Raw genomic sequence first — 5,281 nt, 5'->3', positions numbered from 1 at the left:
AGATTTGGAGGACATAAACCCCAAAGAAATTAAAACATGCCTTATTTTTTCAAACCAGGTTCTTGGAGCTTGCTTTAAACCATATAATGCTTTATGCAATTGACATACCAAGTGTGGAGAATTTGAATCTTCAAAGCCATCTGGTTGTTCCATATACACTTCCTCCTATAAATCTCCATGTAAAAAGGCATTATTCACATCCAACTATCTTACATACCAACCCTTCAATAAAGCAATTGTCAAAACAATTCTTATTGTAGTAGGCTTCACTACAAGACTAAAAGTCTCAGTAAAATCAAAACCTACAAGTTGGAGAAACTCTTTTGCTACCAATCGTGCCTTATGCTTTAGTATACTGCCATCTGGATTTTCTTTTACTTTAAATACTCATTTACAACCAATTGCTTTCCTGTTAGGTGGTAAATGTACTAATGACCAAGTCTTGTTCTTAACAAGTGCTGAATACTCCTCAGCCATAGCAACTTTCCAATGATCTTATAGTTAAGCTTATTGAATGGAAGCTAGTTCTTTAGAAGCCATAATGACTTTAGGTTTGAATATTCCAACCTTAGATCTGGTTCTCATGGAATGAACATTTCTAGATACATTTGATACAGACTTAGCACTAGTTTGATCATAATTAGATTGGTCAGCAAGTGTGTTTGTAATAGAAGAAGTGAAAGGTGATGGTACAAATAGAATTGAGGAATGAATAGGAATAAGAGTAGAATGGAAAGTGGGTGTTGGACTAGGAATAGAGGAAAGAGAAGTAATGGACTTGGTTTTGGAAAAAGGAAATGATTTCTCATTGAATTGAACATATTTGGATATGTAGATATAACCTTGAGGATCTAAACACTTGAAATCTTTATGTTTGATACTATAGCCCAAGAAAGTATATTCCACAGACCGAAATTGGAGCTTAGAATTGTTGTAGGGTCTAAGGTTTGGAAAACAGGAGCAACCAAACACTTTCAGCATGAAATAATTTGGTTTTTGTTTGAACAAAACTTGGAGAGGAATTTGACCAGAAAGTACTGAAGAAGGCAACCTATTGATAAGAAAAATTGGCGTTCTAATAGCTTCATCCCAATATCGTAGAGGTAAGAGGCATGAGCTAAGAGTGTCAAGGCTGTTTCAATGATATGCCTATGTTTGCATTTAGCAAGACCATTTTGTTCATGGGTTCTAGGACAAGCAACTCGGTGAATTATGCCATTAGACTCAAGATAATTTGTAAAAGCTTGGTACTCACCACCCCAATCAGTTTGGATTTTCTTGATAGAACAACCTAGTTGTGACTCTACCTGAGTTTTGAAGCTAATAAATGTTTATAGGGCATCAAATTTATTTTTGAGTAAGTAAACCCAATTGAAAGGAGAAAAGGAATCAACAAAGTGAACATAATGTTTATAGCCATTAGAAGACAAAACAGGGGAAGGTCCCCACAAGTTTGAATGTATGAGTTCTAAAGGTTTAGTGTACTCAGTAGTAGAATTAAGAAAAAGAAATTTATGATGCTTTCCTAGACAACAAGCATTACAAAAATCAAGCAAGTCTTTATTGATTATTGGAATATTACAAAGATACAAGACTTTTTAAATCACTTTAGCATTAGGATGACCTAACCTATTATGCTAGAGTTGAAAAATAGGACCAGTTGAAGCATTAGAGACTGTTGTTGCAGCTTGTACATACATACATTTTGGATTTATAGGAAGACATGGAACAAGATAAGCTGACGAGGACTGGAGTGACTAGGGCTGGAGTTGAATGCTAGAGCTATAAAAAACATACAGTCCATTTGTTACTTTACCCTGAAGTAGGACAATTCTTGTGACCTGGTTTTTAACAAAACATTGATTTGAATGAAACTCAAAGAACACGTTATTATCATGAGCAAATTTAAAGACACTCAAAAGATTTTTCGAAATGGATGGGACATGAAGAAGCTGTTTTAGAACTAGAAGTTTAGATGAAAATTGAGAAGGAAAAGTTGACTGACCAATGTGTTGAATTTCAAGACCAGTACCATTTCCCATATGAATTTGGTCATTTCCTGCATATGTGTCTCGAATAATGAGATTATTGGGATCCGATGTACAGTGATTGGTTGCACCAGAGTCGACACACCAGATATCATCTATCACAACCTTAGGAATAACCACCATAGCAGCCATCTGGGCAGGCATTTGTGGAGTTGCATTCTGCTGAAATTGAATTGGAATGAAGGTTGGATCAAACCTGTGGTAGCATTTTCCAACTACATGCCCAATTTTACCACACAACTGGCATTGTGGTTTCCATTGTTGCCTACCACTTCTTCCATTTCCTTAATTTTGTCTGCCAGAAGTAGGAGTGAAATTTTGAGATCTGTAATTACCTTGTCCAGTAAAATTGCGTTGAAAACCACCTTGTTCTCCATTAAACTTTTTATGGGGCTATTGATTGTTAGAAATCTTCGCCATATTCACTTGATTGTCTGAATCAAGCTCCTTAGATTTTTTTTCAATCCTGCTTTCTTGTGCTAACAATAATGATTCAATCTCTACGACTATATACGGATCACTTCTTGAATTCACCGAAACAACAAATGTATCATACTTGAAAGACAATCCATCAAAGATTGCATCTATATGATTTTTGGTTGTAACAATATTTTTGAAAGAAACTAGCTGATCAATTAAGGATTTAATCTTTAATAGATAATCATTTACCGATAGATTATCCTTCTTTGTGTTCTGGAGCCTAGTCTTGAACTGAGATATCTTAACTTTGGTTTGTGAGGCAAAGAACACCTCAAGAGTTTTCTAAATTTGACGGGAAGTTTCACACCCAACCATTCGTGTGAGCATTGTTTTTGTCATTGAAGAGAGTAGCCATGAAAAGAACAGTTGATCTTGTTGTTCCCAGTCAAGAGACTCTGGATTTATCTTCCCTTGAACATGATCTCCAGCCGTAAGAAACTTTTCTAGTGGATTTTCATTTTCCAGAATAATTTTTTGCAGTTTGTGACCTCGTATTGCAACTCCAACTTGCTGTTTCCAAAGAAGAAAAATTTCTATCATCTAATTTGATTGACAACGAGTGTACGAATACAACTGGAACAAATTTCACCATGGAAGGAGAGTTCTCCAACGAAGAAGAAAATGAATTCTCTCCAACCATTTAGGGCTCTAATACCATATTAGAATTGATAAAATGGTATTTCATATTAATGAGAAAATAAAGTTTTACAACTTAAATAACCCTCTTTGTATCTAACTACTTCTAACAATGAGTAACTAATAGGTAAACAGTGTAACTAATTTCATAACTAGATAGCAATAACCTGTTATCTCTTCATAACCTCAATAGCAAGTAGTAAGTCTTCATCCATAACATCAACCCCAAATAGTAAAGTCTTCCATTTCCTCCAAGCCTATATGAGAAAGTGAATGAGACTTAATAAAAGATTTCTATAGGTATGGATATTCATCCGAATTGGGTACCTTGGATGGGCTAATAGCTAATCTAAAAGTCTCATATTTGGAAGAACCCTCCCAAACTTTCCTCTATAGTCAATTGGGGAATTAAATGATATTAGATTGCCCTTAATAACCCCTAAAGAAGACCTAGTCACCCTCTTACTAGAGTGAACCCTACAATAAACACTGTAAGCTGTAGGAGACCTAATTGAGCCACCCGTACTAAAACTAATATTTTAAGACTTCCTCTCTGAGGATGATGACTTGAGGGAAAGTTGTTTGTGTTTTTTTTTTAAATGATCTATTGTAGTTGGTGGAGGAGGCAGTAATTTTTTTTTTCAAAAGGTAGCAACTAGGCGATATCAAACTCAATGAGATAAATGTGGGATACAATTAAGAAGGTTTCAATAAGATTTGTTGATTGTGAAAAACACAATTGATCTTGAACAGTTAGAAATTTCTTCTAAACGGGAATTTTCAATCTCAAGACCTCAATGTCCTCTACCACTAAAACAAAAAGAAACAATTAAAAGAAAAGATGAGGAAAAAGAAAAACATCTAATATCAAGAAAAAGAGAAAACTTGATGCCTAATGAATTCTAGAGACCCTAGGAAGCCCTTCTGCTTAGAAGCTCCAAATTCCCATTTTCCAGACACAACAATGGTACCTCGATCAAGGTCTTTGTTGGTCAAAGGTGCCCTAGTGATAAAACAACTCATACCCAGATGAAGTGACAAATACCATTCATGAGAAATGTGTGATCTCTTCACATTATAGATATACAAAATATCCTTTACATAGATACCCAAGCCCTTCATATTAAGCTTTCAATAAAGTTGTTTTTATTCACAATCAAGATAATTTCTTATTTTTAGCTTTAATTGGATATTGAAGTTGAAGTCAACAAAACAACATTTTTTTTTACTTTCATATTAAGGTTTTTTTGTTTTTGTTTTGTTTTTTTTTTTTAAGTTATAAATTCTTTAAAGAAAATTAACTTAACAGGTATAAAAGTTCTTATTGAACTTTATAAAAAAATAAAAGCTTTTGACTTCTCCAAAGTTGAACAAAGCATGGTCTTAGTCAAGAATGAAAAAAATCTTAGTCAAATAGCTTTTGTTTTCACAACATCTTGGGTGACCATTAGGGCAAGTTTGCCTTTTAATTATGTACATGCACTAAAATATGTTTATTATAGTTACTCATAAAAATAAAATATTAAAAGAAGATTTAATAAATAAATAAATTTTAATTATTTTCTTTTTAAATTTCATTTAATTGATTACAAAAAATATAAAAACTATCCTGACAATTTTCTTAATAGTCTTTTATATTATTTATATTTAATTAAATAAAAAATATAAATATTTAAAAGAATTATATATATAGATAGATAGATATATATATCATCTTATTTTATGTCATTGAATATATTTGAATTAAATGCAATATGATTTTAATATTAAATATATTTGAAAATTAGATATATTATAATCAAATGTCACAATATTATTATTGAATGATATTTAATGTAACTTAATACTGAATGTGTTCTTATAAAATTCATATTTCTTATCGACTCACATGACATTATTATCAAATATAATAAATTATATCATATATATATATTAACCTTTTTTTTAACAAAACAACTTCAAAATATCTATTATTATTTTACATATATATATTTTAGAGTTTTTCCAAAATCTATATGAGTTTATTCAATTTTCACTCCGATATTTCTTGCTATGTCTGTCAAAACCAATATTTTCATTCTTGGTCTTAGTATACCAAATTTCGTAAAGGCTCAGTA

Source organism: Vitis riparia, chromosome 1 (genome assembly GCF_004353265.1).
Source record: "Vitis riparia cultivar Riparia Gloire de Montpellier isolate 1030 chromosome 1, EGFV_Vit.rip_1.0, whole genome shotgun sequence".
Taxonomy (NCBI): domain Eukaryota; kingdom Viridiplantae; phylum Streptophyta; class Magnoliopsida; order Vitales; family Vitaceae; genus Vitis; species Vitis riparia.
The sequence above is the reverse complement of the archived record's forward strand: the minus strand, read 5'-3'. Positions refer to the sequence as shown.